Raw genomic sequence first — 21340 nt, forward strand, 5'->3', positions numbered from 1 at the left:
ATCGTATCCCATATGCTTCGGATATAGGATCGATTACATGTGCTATATTCATCCTTTCTAAAATTTTCCAAATGCCTGGGGCATTAAGGAGGGAAAAGGTTTAGAACTGGATATGACTAAAAGGATTAAACAATTGTCGAGGACAATCTAAGGTTTACCAAATATTGATTGCTCAAGGATAGTTGGAAGTATAGTGATAATTCTAGAAGGACCATATTGACATAATCTGTAAGGAGGCAACTCTTGTCCAGAAGTGATAGTCAAAATGGAATCTGGAAATGTTTCAAAGTTAGAATTATTCAATCTGTGTAAGATTAGGAAACTTAATGCAAGAAGGAAGTTTCCAAGGAGCTGATCTCCTTTGGAATACTCTGTAATGATTGTTGTCAAGTCTTTCTGACTTTGTGCATAATCATTACAAGAGGATCAACGCATATAAGTTTAGAATCTAACAGATTTCAGTAAATGACATGAATTTGGAATTCTTGTATTTGCAGTAAGGATTTGGGAGTGTGAAAAGAGAATTATTGAAGTTATGTTCAATTGATCTAGTTCACAAAGTAAAGATCATAGACAAACATAGTATGCATACTTGGTGTGTGGCATGACTAGTGTTTAAGAAAACATAGTGTACATGCTTGGAGCATGGGACAACTATTGTTTTAAATTCAAGAATAAAGTTGATAGCTGAAACAGTATACAATGAATAATGTGTAATCATATGGTGATAAATAAAAGGTGTTTTATTTATGTGTAAAGAGTTGATACCATATTGGATTCAATTATTATTGTGTTTCACTTTGCATGTTTTGACTTCCCGAATAAACTAGGTTATTCTTCCGGAATGACTAAGTTATTCAAACCATCCACAGTCGGTCATATGTTGGAAGTAGATATGAATTAAGACTGTCATGGGTTGGCTTGTAGAGGTCTAAGGTGTTGGACAAAGGGCTACAACACTCATGAGTGCTCATAAGTTCTGAGTATTGGATTCAACCCGCGCTCATTGGAATCACTTCATGGATTTTATCACGAGTGATCATGAGACGATAATATCTTATATTCTTCAAACCTAGAGATATGAGTTGTTACTATGAATTGATAGTACATTGATTGCACGAAACCGCATTTGGTAACTCGGTGCTATAAAACGTGCTTTTGTGTATGATTCAACAAGTAGTAGAACAAGCCATATGAGTCGAAGTTTATCCGTTCCTTTTACCTTCGGGATAAAAGCGATATCTGTGGGCCCCTCGATGATTTGATGATGACAAATAAAAGTGCTCGGCCGGGCCAGGACTGATTTGATTTGTTCAATTAGTCAGTCGTCATAAATCGGAAATCGGGAAACAACAAATGGACAGAGAGAATGATTATAATCCATGTCTCAGTCCATATGATATCTAGAATGGAGGAATATATGATCCCTTATGTAATGGACAAGTCATTGACAAAGGTCAGAGTTCATCTACAAGGTCAGAGTTCGACAGAAGCTTTTGAGAGCTACGATTGCCAGTTGGTTCCTGAAGTCATACGCAATAATAGTTTTAGACTTATCCAAGTGGGAGACTGTTGGATTAATGTCTAAGTCCATAACTATAATTGGTAAGACTTGACCCGACCCGGCATGGTCCATTTGGGTTGCATACCATCATGCACTTGGATAGACTATAATGAGAGAAATAAGACACTTATGGTTATTAATATATTATAAGTTCTAGTATATTAATAATAAGAATAATGAGATTATTAGTATTGATCAAGAATTAATCTAGGATTAATTAAGTGATCAAAAGAAGACTAATTAAATATATGGGTTGATTGTGTAAATCATCCATACTTGTATAGTGGGCTAATGCTCCATGGATAATCAAGTTGGGCTAAAACCCGTAGGATGGTTCATGGATGCTCCATGGTGTATTTGAACCCATGGATCCAAGGAAATGGAAAGCCATGAAAATTAAGAGTTTACCCTAATTGTAACACTATATAAAGATATTATTCTTGGCAAAATCGGTCACTAGTATTATTCTAGAGAGGGCTAGCCGATTTCATGAAGTGTAGAATTCTCTCAAGCTATTCTAAGTGTTTTGATGATTGTGATTCCATTTGAGGTGTCACACTTGGGGCACTTGGCACTCAAGCTTCATGAAGACTTTCTACACCAAAGAGGTATGTATTCTATCTTGTTATATTGATTGTTTTGTATGCTAGATTAGGATAATACCTTGGATGTTCTTATTTGCATGTATAATAGAGAAAACATAGATCCAAGGTATTTAGGGTTGCATGTACACTTAGGAGTGTTAGAATGCTCAAAACCCAACAGAACCAAGGAGAAGTACAAGGGATATATTAGAGAAATGTTTTGGAGACACTTCTCGAGAAATACTCCCACCTCCTCCCATTGTGGAGGAACCAAAGAGAAGTACAAGGGATAGAATAGATAAAAGTTTTGAGACAATTTCTATTCTTATTTCGTTGACGGAACACAAACGAAAGTGACAAGAGAGGTCATTTTTTTCCATTAACTTGGATGATGATCCTAAGACCTTTACTGAAGCCATGACATCTAGAGATGCTCCTTTGTGGAAGGAAGCTATAAATGACGAAATGGATTCAATTATGGGTAATGAAACTTGGGAATTGGTAGATCTACCCAAGGGGAAGAGACCCTTAGGTTCTAAATGGATATTCAAGAGAAGATATCATCCAGATGGAACCATATCTGCATATAAAACAAGATTAGTTGCTAAAGGCTACAGACAGCAAGAAGGGATTGATTATTGTGATATATATGACCCAATTTCTAGGATTAGTTCTATTAGAACTCTCATAGCAATATCAACTTTGAAAGGACTGTACATTCATCAAATGTATGTGAAGACAATTTCTAAATGGTTATCTATAATAGGAGATTTACTTGGAGCAACATGAAGGTTTTGTGATACCTGGACCGGAAAATAAAGTATGTAGACTTATTAAATCCTTGTATAGTTTGAAAAAATATCCCAAACAATGGCATGAGAGATTTGACACCACTATGACCACTTTTAGTTTTCAGCACAACAATGCTGAGAAATGTATTTCTTCCAAATGCACTTCCAAATACACAGTTGTTATCTGTCTTTATGTCGATGATATGCTGATCATTGGTACTCGCCTAGAAGGTATTCTTAATACAAAGAAATACATATCCTCAAAATTTAAGATGAAAGATCATGGAGAAGTTGATACAATTCTTGGTATCAAGGTGAAAAGGGTAGGCAATCAGATTTCTCTAAGTCAGTCTCATTACTTTGAGACAATTTTGGCTAAGTTTCAACATTTGAATATTAAGGAATTCAACTCTCCTTTTGATTCAAGTGTAAAAATAAAATTGAATTCTGGCCAGACAGTGGCTAAAATAGAATACGCAAGTGTAATTGGGAGCATGGTGTACACAACACATTGCACTCGACCTGACATCATATTCACTGTAAGAAAACTGAGTGAATATACTATCAATCCAAGGACGAAGCACTGGAAGGAAATGGGCAGAGTACTTGGTTACCTGAAAAGGACAAGTACTTTTGAGTTGACGTATTTGTCATCTAACAGAATATTAGAAGGTTATTACAATGCTAGTTGGATAAATCACACTAGTGATTCAAAATCCACAAGTTGTTGGATTTATAATCTAGCTGGTGGTGCTATTTCTTGGGCGATCAAGAAATAGACATGCATAGCTCATTCAATGATGTAAGTAGAGCTAATTGCCTTAACAACAACAAAAAAAAAAGGAGATTGCATTCGAGATCTACTCATGGGTATCTGTCTTTAGGATATTTTAATGCCTTCTATACCCATGTACAGTGAGACTGAGGCCATATTGTCTAAAGTAGTAACATACCCTTATTTTCAGAACATGGTAAAAGTTTTTCTTTACTCTTTAAGTTATTGTGTTGTATAAATCCCAAACTAATTAAAACAATTTGAGATAACCTAAGTTATTTCATTATATTAAAATACCATGTTTGTCACCATTAATATCCAAACATAGGTTACAACGTAAATACTAAAAGGTCATGAAATACTATTACAGGCTCATCTCTTATTTCACTTAACATCCTAATTAGTTTTCATTAGCCTTGGTTTCACTACCCGTGATACATATAAATTGAGTGGTCCAGGTTTAGAAAACATGGTGAGACACATAGGGTTTTCAAGCCCAAAATACTTTAATGATAATAAATCATAATAACATTCTTTCAAACAAACATTATAGTTGTATATAATCTGATGTAAGACCACCTACCATGCCTAATTGATTGTCACAAATCCTAATTCGACGATCATCTAGAAGAATCACTTTACCTGATGAATCATTTGAGCAACTATTTGACTACACATCAACGAGAGTCCTTAGCCAGTGTAAGTCATATCTAAGGTAACCAATATACATAGTATTTGATAAATATAGTATCCCATTTTATCTACGTCTGTGGGTTATAAGTCCACACTAGCAACGAAATTCACTAAACCACATAGAATAGTCAAGTGTAGTCATCTACTCTGGTCGATAATTCAAACATACTTGTCAGTTATCTGATCTGGACCCACCATTTATGGTAATAAAAAAAGAGGAATACTACACTCTGATCTGATCTCACACTCTATCCCTGAATGAGACCTTGTTGATATTAAACTTATTTGGAACTAAGCCTATAACTAAAAGGAAATCTTATTCCAACACAGTTCTTAGTGAGTAGTACTATTATAGTATACAAATAACACAAAGTATAATTAATACAATTAGAATTTAATAAATACTTGTATTAAATTATGCTCTTGAAAGTAAATACGCACTCACTTGACAAAAGTAAGTGATTTTAGGTTAGGGCAGCGCTTCGCCTTAAGCACCATTTCAAAAGACCTAGAAGTATATATCATTAAGTCTTAGTCTATTTTCATATTCCGTGTGACTATAATAATGATAGTCTAGATTCCTCAATAATCCCACTGTCGACATCAAGATCTAACAAATAAGGAATAACCAAGTAGGATCATATCGTAGGTAGGGTTTATTTGGTATACAAAGTATACTCACTTTAAACATCTCACTGAATCCAGCATAGACATCACTCCCATAAGTAGATCATTCAGTATTTTAACTTGGAATCACTGATAAATCTTATTTATAGGTTCATAATAACGATTATGATTATAAATACAAGTTACACTTGAATTAAAATAAGTGTAACTTAACTTACAGAGCTTTATAACGAGAACCGACAATTATATGGATGGAACTCTAACCACAGAACTTTTTATTTCTCTGGCTCTCTGATGTCGCAGGGCCTCGCTAAAGTAGTCGTGAACTAGAGAGTAAAGGGGCTAAGGGAACGAGAGAGTTCCAGAGAGATTGGGTGGAAACGAGTGAGGAGAAACACTAAAAAAGGCACGAATTTATAAGCTGGAGGATGGGAGTGTCATGCCTTTTGTCGAAGTGTGTGTGCGCGCTGCGTATGCTGTTGGTGCGCGCAGAAAACTATATTTTCTTCAAAAATTCATATCTTCTTCATACGATCTCCGTTTTTGACGTTCTTTATATCCACACATAGCTAACAACAAGTACTACAACTTATTTTTAGACTTCATCAACTTATTCTCACCTTATTTTTAAATTTATATTTTTAACAGGCATAGACTGTTAAAAATCCGTATAAAAATCTCAACTTTTTATACTACATCCATTCTCGATTGTCTTTACATCAACGAAATCATGTCGACGAGATCTTCAACTCTCATGTAGATTGTTTTTCCTAACAATCGACCAATTTAAATTTCAGTTTCTGAGTCATATATTGTTACGCTGAAACTTCGAAAAATTATAACTTCCTCTTACGAATTCAAATTTAGGCGTTCTTTATATGCATAAGTTCGCTTTTTAGATTGCTACGAATTTTGTTTAGATTATTTATCCTAAATAACATTTAATTTTTAATTTATATTTGAACCATATTTATTAAGTTTTGAAATAGGATTTCACAATGATAACATATACACCTAAAATCTATAAAACTCACATAAACACATACACACATACACACACCCATACACACACACACAAACACACACACACACACACACACATATATATATATATACATATATATATATATATATATATATATATATATATATATATATATGAATAATTTACTTTTATTTATTCATTGAAGTCTTCATTCATCGAACGACATACATACTGATAAGCAATTTGTATACTAGTTTTAATTTATAAACCAAACTATCTAAGCTAGCTAAATGTGTTAGGTAGTATACCTCATAGAATAGTAGTATAATAAGAAAGTAAGGTGTCGAACATAAGGGGAACGAGAATGATTAAGAGTTAATTTATCTACTAAAAGTTAACTAACTTAAAAAGCAATTAAGTAAGGGTTTTCTTTGGTTTTACAAGCCCATATTACTTAAAAAATATTTATCACCAAAAATGAGTAAACTAACAAAAAACAATCTAAATTAACGTTTAAAGCAAGATATTAAAGATACTTCTGTTTAGATAAGATTCACATTATTCCTATGGTTGATTTCTTAGAAAGTGCAATGGATTAATTTGTTGTTACTTACCAATTCCTAAGTTGATTAAAATTTTTGATCAAAAGACTAATGCTTTAATAAAACTAATTCATTCATTCGTTGCTCAGGTGGAAAAACAAACAAGAATACTAATGTTAAGTTCGAGTTATGCTAGACTTGAACTAATGATTGACATTAATGGATAATAGCATCAATTCAATACAAGAATAATCATCACATATTAGCTTCCAGATTAATTTACCCACTTTTTATTTATCTCTAGGTTTATGATAAAAACGGTAGTCTTATAACTTTGATGATCACAAATTCATAAGATACAAGCCTACCAAATTAGAATGATCATCCAAATTCAGTAAAAATCAGAAATAAACAAAAAAAAAATTAGTTATTATTAACATAAAAGGGTCTTTAACAAGCTTTCATAACAAATAAGCAACTAGCAACAATCCAAGATCTAATAAATCAACACATAGTCATAATAATCCTCAACTCTAACCATAAGTTAGGGTTTTTAGCCCATAATTACTGGAAAAAATAATCAAAATCAAAGTTCACCTTGGAAAAAATAATCAAAAACAAAGTAAACAAAGGTTTAGAAGTGTTATTTCCTTAAAATCTCTTCAAAACTATACTTCAATCGAAATCAGATCTCATCTGTCTTCTAGTGCGTCTCTGGCCTCCAAAAGTCGAAAGTAACTTGAAGCATAAGGAAGGGCTGAAGGAATAAATGATATATTTATAGTTTCCATAATATGCTTCCTACGTCGTGGCTAAAGCCTCCACGGCATGGCGATCTTTTTCCATGCGCATTCCCCAAGTCAGTCAGATAATCGTGAATATTCCTCTCACCATGGCATGGCTAAGGCTCTCCACGCCACGAGCTTCAGAGTTTTTGAGTTCTTTGACCTTGGTTGACTTGATCCAATTTTCCTACTTCCAGCTCCGCATTTTGCTTTCTTTTGTCCCGAGCATGTCTTCGCTGCTACAAAATAGAGTTTAAACAAATTAAGTACCTTTTGTCCTATAATGAGCACAATTGTTGCTAAAACTATTAAGAAAATGCATGAAATATATGAATAAATATGCGCATATCAAAATACCTTGCACTTGACTTTTGTTTGCCCCCAAGAAAAATTGATTATTATTATAATCATACCATCACATCAAAGCCCTAGCCACCAACATCACACAAGACAATCCATTTTGGCTCAACCATTACATCAAGACCACAATGAATGTATTTGTGTCTAATATTCCAAAGAACTTCCCCAATCCTAAATACTCACAATCCTCATAAACACTTCCCACTCAATTTGAACAATGTTCATTTTTTGAATTCTTACCTTATATACCTTTTTATTTACCCCATTTCGTCTCAATAGTTATTGTCAAATTCCAAGTGACTCAATTTTAAAAGAAAAATAAAGGTATAAAATAATCATCCTAAAAATATAACTACACTTTTATTGTTGCAACTTTATATTTTTGTGGAGATTTTACATTTTTTTAAATCTTTTCTCAATATTTCAACTTTCAATTATCACACAATAGCGAATAATTAACTTCAACTTTAACTTTCTTGCAACTTTACTAGGACGGGGAAGCCAAAAATACACTAGAGCAGATGTTGGCTCAAATAAACATTGAAGCTCTCATCAGATCGTCCCACACAACAAAAGTAACCTAGGTCCCAACAAAACAATGTAACAACAATTTTTATCTTATATTCAATTTTAAACCATTATTTCAAGTCTTTAAAAAAAATTTATCCTAGTCATTTTTCATTTTTTTTCAGTATGTTTACATTCCTATATTCAACCCCTACCCCACAGTTAATTCATGCAATGTTCCCAATGCATGCTTAACACAATTAACCAACATAAAAGTAAAGAGAGAAATTAGAACAGACTCCCATGGGATAGAAATGGCGAGATCGAAATTGAAAGTTCTGCGCTTGACATCTCGTATAATGGCTGGAAAACGGTACTTCTGGATTTTAGCAGGATTAATCTTTAAATACATCATGAAAACGGACTCCAAATAGTGGTAAAACGAACAATCAATAAGTGCATTAGAGACTCCCCATGTCGTGGCAAAGCTTAGCCATGCCGTAGGCTTCAAATAATGTCAGGCCTGAATCGCAAAAATCTTCGTGGCCATGCTGTGGTCTCGCATGGCCATGTCGTGACTGTTGGAAATTCTAAAAATTAATGCTTCTGCCCTATGTGATTTCAAGTGAGTTAAGGCCATGCAGGTATGATATATCCTTCAATTATGATGTTCTATCAAATTCTTCAGTTATTATGTCGATAGGACTCGAAAATTCTCTCAAAAACTCTTCTCGATCACACGTCGTACCCTGCACTTAAGCTCTCGTCACATTTCTTGGGAAACAAAATTGCACTCTTCTATCAACCCACTGAACTTAATTCCATCATGACTTCTGAGAAACAAGAATAAAAACATGTAATAAAAAGGAAAACATAAAAAAATCCTACAATTATCATAAATTACGAAAATCCTAAAACTCCGAAAACAAAAATAAACATAGTCTAAATCACACCAAATGAAAATAAACATAAATTAAGGATAATCACTCTTCTTCTTCATCATCTCCATCTCCAGCTCCACTAGTGCCCACACATCCTCTATGATCGGCCCAATGCTCATCCTTGGATGGTTTATGAGTATAATTAGGAGGTGCTCCAGCTGAGGGTGTGATTGCGAGATGATGCATAATAACCTCTAAGTTATATCTCACATAATCCATACCCCTTGCCCACATCATCATCATATTGTCTAGCCATAACGTGATATGGATCCATAGGTAGCTCATCACTCACATACGCATCTCTAGGATCCCGCTCCTATACCCTCGACCTCACATTCTAACGTCCTGCAAGAACCTCAACTGCATCATCCACCGACACGGTATAGGTGTCTTTTCCCATATCCTTCACTATTCGAGCAGTCTTGCATAAGCAGAGCTACAACAGACAACCCTCCATCCTCGTAAGAAACCCAACCTCATGCTCATCAAATACCCCAAAAGATCTGGCCAGTTTGGTGACCAACATACTGCCATAAAGAGGGGCCCCATCCCTGTTGGATTAGGTGTCTAAGGGAATAACTAAATTAGTATATGCTTGAACTATTAGCAAAGTCCTTTTAGGTTGCCCTCAAACCAGGTAATTGAATGGTATGACTTTTAGAGAGGGAGCGAGAGAGAGGGAGAAAGAGAAAGAGAGAGAGAGAGAGAGAGAGAGAGAATGATTTATTGCTTTTTATAAATAGCAATAAATGATCTATTAATATATTATAAGAATAATATATTATTTCGAAATAGTATTATTTAATTAAGAATTCATTAGAAATAATTTTGGGATTAATTGGATTAATTAATAGTGCAAGGACCTAAGTTGTAATTGTTTAATAGTTGAACAAAAGGGTTCCAGAACCTTGCTCATAGAGGTGGACGGTTTTGGGGTGATTCTAGGGTTCTAGAATATCCGTTGAAGATAATTAGGAAACCAGATAATTACCTGATTTGAGATATTATTATTTTAATCAAGGAATGGTTATCTCAGATTTTCTTATCAGCTATAAATAGGGCCTTGAACCCTCTAAATTTCGGCCACTCTTTTTTCCATTGAGCATAGCCAAAAAAATTCCCTCTATTCTCCTATCTCTTCAAGTTTCATAGTTTCTAGGGTTTGGGTGTGAACTATCAGAGACATGAGATTTCTGGTGCTAGCTTCCAAGATATTATCAAGAAAGATTGTATGATTGTTTACTACAAAAATCAAAAGGTTTGTAATCCCTAACTTGTTTATGATTTTCGAAATTAGCTACGGTTATAGGGTTCTTGTTGTTCAATAGAATATTACTTTAATAGTACCATGACTGGATCTAATAGGTTGCATGTTTCCTTAAATGTATAAGGATTTATCCACGTCATTGCATGTAAAACCCATCAAGCCCTGTTCTTTCCCGCCCGCTCAGTCAAAAAGTCTGCTACATAGTAGGGGGTGACAGAATACATTAAGTGTAATAATACACCATAGAAAAAACACATCCAGCTGAGGAATCCAGTCCCCTTCCTTCTTTTCGTTGATGGAAAATGTGATCAACCGATGCATGAATCGGTGAATAGCCTTTCTGATTTTCCCTTCACTTGCAGTTCCTACTATGTAAGACCCATTAGCAATTTTAGCCCAAGACCCAGTCTCAGTGACTTCTTCCGGTAACCATTTGTAGCAATGCCCTAAGAAGATGACGAACTCAGGAGATGTTGCGTCGGATCGGTTATACAGATTTAACCGCCATACGAGCTCGACAAGACTAATATCCCTTCTTTATGAATCAAGACAAAAAGTAAAGTTCTTGGGATCATTGACGTCATCCAGTTTTCTGAAATTAATCGAAGAGAAAAATTCCACACAAATTTCCATATACACTGACTCTTTTATCCTAAACAACCTTCTCCATCCCATGCAAGTAAGTCGCACTCCGTCTTGCACAAACAACTTTGTTAAATATGGCTCAACTTGTTCCAAGAGATCCGCCACTTGAATCCAATTATAGTCCATAATGGGTGGAATATCAATGGCTTTCGTACGTAGCCAAGCCAACTTATTTTTCCACTCCAAATACATACTAGGCCCCACAACTTCCGGAAAGTTATACCACATGAAATCCCTTTGTAAACCAGGTTGTCTTTGGGGTTCCATTCCTACAAAATAAGGAAGCAAAACACAACCACAACCAACCCTGAATCAGAAAAATAAGAAAGAAATTTTACTTTTCTCCTGGCCCAGTACCCATGTTGTGGCCTAGCGGGGCCACGTCGTAGTGTATAAACAACAAGAACAGTCAGACCAATTCATGAATAATATGTTATAATTCAATTCCAACAAAAAGGATTTTATCCATGCCTTATTTTGAGTTTAATAAACATAAATAATTCCACAAATATCATCAAAATCAGGCAATTTTCAACTGAACTATAAAACCCTAGATTTTTCTAATCTTTGAAATTGGTATAAATATTCAAATTAAAGCATCCATAACAGGTTATATGCAGTAATAAGTAGTTTAGAGTAAGAAATCACTAACCTTTTTGGATGAATCAAACTAAACTCGAAGAAAATTTGAAGAAATTTGGAGAAAACTGAAAAAATCGTCGTGACAGAGTCTTGACGGCGTGGGGAGCATTTTTGTAGTGTAAAAGATGAAAAAGAAGATTGACTAGGGCTTAACACTTTTCACTGCATAAAAATCGGTGCCACGTGGTGGCATTTTAATATTCTACGTATTACTGGATCTTTTTGTAGAGCACGTGCCACACCCTAAAACCATGAACGGTGGAAACGTTCTGGGGCGGAGGACGTCATGTACAATATCACAACAATGAATAGTAGTAAACAAGCAACAACATTATCCATTGCATTAATAATATAATTTCATACAAGTGTGTTCTGTCAAGTTATATAGACACCAAAAATACATATAAAAAATAAAAAACGAGTCTTGAACGAACTCCCTCTTCTCAAAATCTGGCACCTGTACCTATCTACCGGTAACATGAGAATACAAGTTATTTTGAAAGAAGTATCAGCTTTAAAGCTGGTGAGATCATAAGTATATTAGTGTCTGTGTTTGTATGAAAGCATTTGTAAGATGTTTTGTAAGATGTTTTGTAAAATGTTTGAACTCTCCTAGAAAACCCTATGTTTCCTACTAATTGTAGCCTTCTACCAAGGCATCTAGTGTCTGTGTGTGTCTCTTGTAAGAGTGTGTATTCTCCCAAGTCCGACTACCATTAACCAAAAATATAGTTTTTACATTACTGTACATCGTGTGAATATTCACGAAGTGAATGTAATGGGGAAATATCATAGTACTATAGTATTTTAATAAGTGACTACTGTTGTACTAACTACCTTAAACCAATTGATATTTAAAGTAACATGTGATCGACCTGTATCCTGCTACCGACTCTAGTAAAACGACGATGTAAGACGCTGTAAGAAATCACATTTGGAACCCGTAGACTTGCAAGTCCCACTGTAGCGAGCAGCAAGGTGTAGGATAGTGAATCCAGTATAGATCTATACGCAAACTCATACGCTCCCCAATTCAGGAGATTCTGGATACAAAAACGGTCATGGCAGGTAGTGCCATGCCCCGTTTAACGGTTCACATAACTGGATGAATGTATATGTAATGAATGTGCTAGCTGTATTGTGTGTTCTTTCTCTGTCTAGCTGTATGTACTGTAATGTTCTGCGTGTGCTAGCTGTAATGTGTGTTCTCTCTCTATCTAGCATGTAAAGTAATAAACTGTGTGTACTAGCTGTATTGACTCATGAATGAACTGACTCATTATATGTTTCATTGTTCTAGCAATAGTTTTAGTATCTTCCTAAACTACCCCTATGGTAGCTTACTAGTAATGTATGATCATGTTTGTATACCCTTGCTACCCAAAGGTATAGAAACTGATTGAAGAAAATTTTATGAATATGTATGTATACATGATATACAACAAATATTTAAACGACCTTCGGACGGACAACCGATGCTCTAAAGCCACATCCAAACAAGGAAAAGGAATTAATGCGAGCTGGCCTTCCTAAGTCTTTTAAACATTGCTTATATAACTATACATACATAGACATGCATTTGACAATATATAAGTATGAAAGAGTTTAAGTAAAAGTATTTGACAAGTAAAAGAGTTTGTAAAACAGTTTGAAGTAAAGCAGTCTGGTAACACAATTTGAAAATAAGAATCCACTAGTTTGGTAGTTATTAATCACATGTGATTGATATAATAACTAGAATTATTCAACTTGTATTCCCCCTCCTAATAAAAGCATTTAAAAACATTTAAAGGTTAATTAAGGGGTATGAACTCACCTGTAGTGAGTGGTATGGATGAACTGAAGAAATAGGATTGCTAGGTGTCAAGTGAAGACTTGTACACACACAATGATCCTAGTTAACATATAAATACACATATATGTGTCTAATTAGTCTTTTAAACAACTAATTAACAAAATTAAGACATCCTAACACAAGTTAAACACTTTATATAAGTGTTTTAAGCCCTAAGGAGTGCATCTAAGTGTTGTAGGACAAAGCTATTAGGTTTAGGGTTCAAGGGAACCCCTTACTTGAGTTTACGCTTTCTTGACCATAACTCATTGAGTTTACGGTCTTAAACCCTTGAGTTTACGGCTGTAAGCTCATACTCTTTTGACCATTTAATGAGTTGAAGGTTTATAAGTCCTTAGAAGCATTTCTACTTGATGTATAAGCCAAAGGAAGAAGTTAGGGCACCATTTCCCTCCTTTGAGGAGTTTACGGCCCTAAGACCATTTCCCTTTGGGTTTACAGTCGTAAACCCCTATGGAATATGGTATTTTGGTGTTCTCAAGTCCTTAACATATCAAAGAAAGGATCCATGATAGTTACTAAGGCATAGGAAGGGACTAGGGTCATTTTGGCCCCTAAAGAAGGGTTTACGGTCCAAGGTGTTCTTGGACCGTAAACACCTTTGATCTTGGTGTTTCCTTGTGTTTTCTTGATGTAAAGAAGTATAATAAGCTCTATGAAACTCTAGGATAGAAGTACTTACAATATAGGAGCTTGAAATGAGCTAAAAGTCCAAGAACACTAGTGTGTGATCTTGGTGTTCTTGGTGAAACTTGAAGAATCAACCTTTTGGAACATTTTCACGGATGGATGTGTGTTAAAACACTATATTTGGTGATATGCTAACTTGAAAGATCTAGAAACACTTACTAGATTGAAGATCTTGAAGAAAACTTGGATGATAGTTGAGAGAGTTTGAGATTTGTTCTTGAAAAGGTGGAAAAATGGTATAAATGACTAAGTGTCACTTATATACACCCTTCCTTGGGGTTGATGGCCGTAAACACCATTGTTTAGGCTGTAAAATCCAATATTTTGATGTGTTGGTACTTTATTGTTGCACAATAAACCCTACTGCATCCTCTCTCCTGATATCTCCTAAAGTTTTAATCCTAAATTACTCAAACTTATTCTAAAAAGTCTGAAAATTAACAGTAACTGTTCTGACTTCTACTGACTTGATATGTTGTACATAATAGAAATTTCGGGTTGTCACACCACGCGGTGAGAACAACTCGTCCATGTCGTGGCTACTATAACTTAGAAAAAAAATTCAAACAAAAATTCACTACACCCCACACCTGTTCGTTACTTGCCCTCACAGAAACAATTAATGACAAAGACTAAAGAGTGAAAATCATTGGAAAAACAAACTAAATATTGAGAAACTAAAACAAAGCACAAAACTAAAACTAAAAGAAAATGCAAACTGTGGGTTGCCTCTCGTAAACCCTTCTTTTTTAGGAATCTTTAGTTGGACTCGTTCCCGCTCTAAATTACAACGGTTTCTTCCAAGACCACATCCTCTCCTTCCCTATCTTCCTTTGGCATCCCTTCACTGTCATGCTTTACTTGATGTTTGTTGACTTTAAAGGTTGTCCCATATCCTTTGTATATCTCGATTGCTCCATGTGGAAAGGTTTCCTTGATCACGAATGGTCCATACCATTGTGTCTTCAATTTGCTCGGAAAGAGCTTCATCCTTGAGTTGAAAAGTAGGACCTTTTAACCAGGCTCAAGATTCTTATTCCCTCTTAACCTACCATCATGCCATTTTTTTCCTTATATATCAAATATTTAGTGTATACTTCATTTCTTATCTCTTTTAAGGCATTCATCTACATCAAACGGTTAGTGTGGAATCTAAAGTTACAAGTCTTTAATACCCAAATTTCTTTGTGTTCGATTTCGACCGGGAAGTGACAGTTTTTACCAAAAACTAGCCTATAAGGTGTAGTACCAAAATGCTTTGTCGGACCATACATTTTTATTACTTCCTACCAACCTTTCGAGAATTCTTTTTAGTACCTGATTTGTTATTTCGTTTTTCCCACTTGCTTGAGGATGATAAGGTTTTGCAAACCTATGGTGTACATCATATATTGTAACACCTTTGCAAGTTGCTCATTGCAAAAGTGGGTTCCTCGATCACTATTTAATGCTCTATGCATGCCAAAACGAGAAAATAACTTTTTAGAAATTTAACAAAAACATGTGTGTCATTTCTAGGTAAAGCTTGCGCTTCTGCCCACTTCGACATGTAATCAACCGCTACTAGTATGTACTTGTTACCTCGTGAAGTCATAAATGGTCCCATAAACTCGATCCCCCATATATCAAACACCTTACAAACTTGAAGGATATTTTGAAGCATTTTAATGCATGAAGAGATGTTGCCCGATTTTTGACACGAATCATATTCCTTGACAAAGGTTGTTATATCCTTGAATATGGTAGGCCAACAGAATCCCACATCAAACACTTTCTTTCCCATGTAGTGAGCTCAATAATGTCCTCCGGTAGGTCCACTATGGCAATGATATAAGATATTTCTAGCTTCTTTCCCAAAACACATCTTCTAATGATCCCGTCGGGCAACTTCTAAATAAATATGGCTCGTCCCAAAAATAGTATTTGAGTTCGGAAAATAGCTTCTTCTTTTGTTGATAGGAGAGACTTTTTGGAAGGTAATTGATTGCAAGGTAGTTTACAATGTCTACAAACCAAGGCTCTTCTCCCTCAATAACCATCAGTACTCATCCAGAAAGTTGTCATCAATCTCTTCTTCTTTTAACTCCTCGAGTTTCATCTTCTCTAATCTCAATAGGTGATCGGCCGCCACATTCTCCAATCTGTTCTTGTCTTTTACTTCAACCCATGGATTTGAAGCCTAAAGAGAATGAGAGCTTAGTGAAGGTGTTTATTTTTGGCTCTGTTCAGTGGCATTGTTTCATTAATTGATCGGTCGCCACGTTCTCCAATCCTTGACAAAGGTTTTATGAACCAGTGGTAAAATTCTACATCACCCAAAAAAAATATGCATCCGTTTAATGTTCGTTGGAGGTGGCAAGGTCGAAATTTTGTCAACCTTTGCTCGATCCAGCTCTAACCCCGCTTTGGCAACCTTATGTCCTAGTACTATTCCTTCTTTAACCATGAAATGACATTTTTCCCAATTCACGACCAATTTGGTCTCTTCAAACTTAGAAAGCATTAAATCAAGGTTAGATATACAATTATCGAATGAATGACCAAAAACAGAAAAGTTGTCCATGAAGACTTCCACGAACTTCTCCACTATGTCATGAAAGATAACGTTCATGCATCTTTGAAAGGTGGCTGACACATTGCATAAACCGAAGGGCGTTCATCGATAAGCAAAAGTCCCAGTTGGACATGTGAATGTAGTCTTCACTTGGTCTCCTAAATTAATTGGAATTTGAAAGTAACCTGAAAAAACATCTAAAAAGCAATAGAAAAGGTGGCCCGATAAACGTTCGAGCATTTGATCAATAAATTGTAAAGGAAAATGGTCCTTGCAAGTGGCATCGTTTAACTTGAAATAATCGATGCACACTCGCCAATCAGTTACCGTCCTAGTAGGAATGAGCTCGTTCTTCTCGTTTGTCACTACCATCGTCCCTCCTTTCTTTGGAACCACATGAACCGTGCTCACTCATGGGCTATCTGAAATTGAGTAAATTATTTTGGAGTCCATCAATGCCATCACCTCCTTTTTGACCACCTCTTGCATGTTCGGATTGAGTCTATGTTATGGTTGAACTATAGGCTTCAAGCCTTCTTCCAGAATGATCTTGTGTAATAAATATGAAGGGATTATCCCTTTGATGTAGGAAATCGTCCATGCGATGGCATTCTTTCGTTTTTTCATCACTTTCACTAAGCTCTCATTCTCTTTAGGCTTCAAATATGATGCAATGATCACATGCTTCTGTTCGTTATCTTCTAGGAAAAGTGGAAAAAGTACTCCAAATGATCAGGTAAGGGCTTGAGACTTGATTTTTGGCTTTATTCATTGGCCACATCGTGGGCTTCTGATTTCCATGTCGTGGGGCTTCTTTTCTCTTCGTTATGTCGTAAATTTTCTAACTCCCACATTGTGGGGCTTCTTCAGAAAGCCTTTTCTTCTCTTCATAATCACTTTCTTCCAGTAGCTATTCTAGCTCTTCAAGGTTATGTTCGACATCGAAATCATCCACTGTCAAAGTCATGTAACCATCTAACTCATTCTCTTTCCATTGTTGCATCTCTTTCTCCATAAATAAGTCGAAAGTATCCACTGAAAAAAGACCATGTCATCGCTATTCTTTGAGTGCTTCATTGCTCGATCAACACCAAATGTTATTGCATTTTCTACAACACGAAATGTCAGCTTTTATTCTCTAATGTCCACTAGAGCTCACGTGGTGCTAAGAAATGGTCTTCCAAGAATAATAGGGCTTTGATTATCCTCCTCCATGTCAAGTACTACGAAATCTGCAGAAAAGACAAACTTATCAATCTTACCCAAAAGATCTTCACAAAGACCTCTCAGGAATATAACCATCTTGTTGGCTAGATGAATGGTCGTGCAGATTGGTATCGGATCTAGGTGATTCAACTCCATGTAGAATGAATAGGGCCTTAATTTCACACTTGCCTTTGAATCGGAAATAACATGAATCGTTGCTAGTTTCTCGACTTGACACGGAAGTATCAAGCTTCCCGGATCTCCCATCTTCTTTGGCAACTTGTTGAGCATAGCTGCTGAGCAATTCTCATTTGATATCACATAAGAAATCTTCATCCATCTTCTTTTGGTTTGTGAGTAGGTATTTTAAGAGCTTGTCATACTTTGGCATTTGTGTAATGACTTCAATAAATGGTGTTAGGGCCAGGATCCCCAAATTACATTCAGGATCCTCAAACCTCGGGATCCTCAAAAATACATTAGGACCCTGACTATTATCATTTATTCTCTTGATGTTTATACAGATAATATGCTTCGTTATTTTTCAAACATGTGCAGAAATAATCAGTCAAAGACTTATTCTTAACGAATAATCATTATGACCATGCAAAAGACCAAGAAAACCAAGTCAAGTAATGTCTATAAGTTAATCTCGGAGGATCCCAGAATTGTCGGAGTTCTTGTTATTAGCTTTAGAGTCTAAAAACACTTGTATTTATCACACTACACACGACACCTATTAGAAAAATACTTGTACTTATATTCTTTACATTTATCTATAATCGAACTTTTTCAATCAACAAATTTATCAAGGCAGGTGATCATTATCACCTCCTAAGGTTTTATGTTGGAGATCCTAGCAAGGATTAAGGGCTTTCCTTGTAAACAACTTGTGTCACTTTGATCATCCTTTTATACTTGCATTATTATGAACATCACAGCCTCTCATACAATTTGGTCGATTCTTGCTTGTTCGTTTTTTAGACCAAAATTGGTGCCCACTGTGGGGCCATGATGTTCAAAATCCTTCAAAAAATCATGTCTACACAATCGACCCTGTCCTCTTCCTCAATTCCTCCCATTTCCTCCAAAAACCTTCCACCACCTTCTGCTGGAGCTCCCAAGAAAGCCTCAGAAGCACCGAAGAACAACACTTCTCTAGTCGTTACCCTAGGACTCCAAGATCCTCCTGTGCTGATTTCCAACAATGCAATATTCACTATGATGAAGAGAATAGAATGACAAATCTCCCAACAACAGGAGGATAACAGGATAATTCTCAAGGAAGTGGAGAAATGAGGAAAAAAATCCACAAACCTCAGGAAGCAGAACCCTCGATCTTGCAGTCCAAGATCCTCAACACCGGCCTCTGTTCCCGCTTGGGGCGCAGCTCCAAGAGAACAAGACCATACCACCCAGGATCCCACTGAAACCTTTGTTACTCCTAGTAACAAGGATCCTGGTAACCCCATCAATAATAATATCTTTACTACTAACTCAATGGATCTTGATACAGGTTTAAGCCCGATAATGGCCAAGGAGCTCCGACAGCTAAGACAAATGATCTCAAGCATGCCAAAGTAGTTCAGCCTGTACCGGAAGTATCTCACACAAGCCACACGATCTCCAGATTCGTTCCAACAATAACTGATACCAAAGTCCCAAAGCACTTTCAGAGCCCTAGCATGAAGCCTTATGACGGGACTATGGATCCTGAGGATCACGCGACATAATACAGGGAAAGGATGGATATCATTCCCACCCCCACTCATTTGAAAGAAGCATGCATGTGCAAGGGTTTTGGTTCAATCCTCATAGGATCAGCTTTAAAATGGCTTCTTAATGTTCCTCCCTATTCTATTGCATCATTTGCTTATTTAATTAATTAATTTAACAATCAACTTTCTTGTAGCAGAACATTCGAAAAGATCACTAGTGATCTCTATCGGGTGGACCAGGACCCTAAGGAATCCCTTAGGAATTTTGTGAACATGTTTGGCAGGGAAGCCCTAAGTATCCCTAACATCGACATGGAAACGAAAGTCGAAGCCTTTAAAAAGGGCTTGAAGAAAAATTCATCTTTCTATGAAGACCTCGTAACGACTCCATGCATGAGGATGAACGAATTCAAAAGCAGAGCACTAAGATTCATCAGGCTCGAACAAGACAAGGAGATCCAAAAAGGAGCAACCCACCAAGATTTTATGATCACCCGAATAGAAAGGCTGATTCCTTGGCCCAAAGAGCCAATAAATCAAAACCGTATTCCAAACCTGACCATCATAGGGTTAATGCCCTTGAAGATGAGGGAGAGGAAGAAGATTTTACTAAGATTACTGACTATTGTTTTTTATGGATATTTCAGGTGTAATACTTTCTATGCAAGATCTTGGAGACAAAGCAAGATGGCCAAGAAATGGAGAAAAATCCACCACTTGGAAAGACAAGTCCAAATAGTGTGCATACCATGAAGACTTCGGTCACATCACAGAGGATTTCATAGCTTTCAGGAAGGAGATCAGATACCTCCTAGGCAAAGGATACCTGAAAGAAATCCTTGGAAGAATAAATGAGAGATCTAAGGAAAAAGATCAGGATCCTCAGAAGATCCTCAACATACCAGGACCCCTCTTGCTGATGCCAAGGTAATCAATGTGATCTCAGGAGGATCTGACATTTGTGGTACCTCTTATTCTGCAGCGAAGAGGCACGTTAACATATCCAAAATGGAGAAGGAAAAAGGACAATGGAAGAACACATCGATCACAAACGAAAAGGAGATCAAATTTGACGAAGCAGATAGACAAGATGTCCAGGACCCTCACCATGACGGATTGGTGATTACTCTCTACATCTCCAACCACTTCGTTAGAAGGATCCTCGTTGATGGAGGATCCTCAGTCAACATCATACTCCTGGACGCGTTGAAAAGAATGAGCATCCCGGAGTCTGAGATAATTGCAAGATCCTCAATGCTAATTAGATTCAGCGGCGAAACCAAGCACACATTCGACGAGATAAAGCTACCTATCTATATAGAAGGGGTAAACTCTGTAGAATGTTTTTGTGTAATTGATACGTTATCCTCTTATAATATCATACTAGTTAGACCATGGATCCACAAAATGAAGGTCGTTCCATCGACATATCAGCAATGCGTAAAGATGCCTACCCCATGGGGGACAGTGAAGATCATAGGAGACCAACAAGAATACAAGGAATGCTACAAGATTTTGATGAAATCTTCAAAAAAACCACAACAAGCATAGCCATTAAAGCAGGGGCACGAGACATGCTAGAAGCGAGAGAGCAAGTTATAAAAGAAGT

General features: G+C 36.2%; 1 pseudogene; it reads left to right on the plus strand.

Annotated features, from left to right (window-relative positions):
• Positions 1-2565: 2565 nt before the first annotated feature.
• Positions 2566-2937, plus strand: LOC145061972 (putative mitochondrial protein AtMg00820 pseudogene; annotated as a pseudogene).
• Positions 2938-21340: the final 18403 nt, after the last annotated feature.

This window comes from Lactuca serriola, chromosome 7 (assembly GCF_051521515.1).
Source record: "Lactuca serriola cultivar US96UC23 chromosome 7, Lser_US96UC23_V15, whole genome shotgun sequence".
In the NCBI taxonomy this organism is placed as follows: Eukaryota; Viridiplantae; Streptophyta; class Magnoliopsida; order Asterales; family Asteraceae; genus Lactuca; species Lactuca serriola.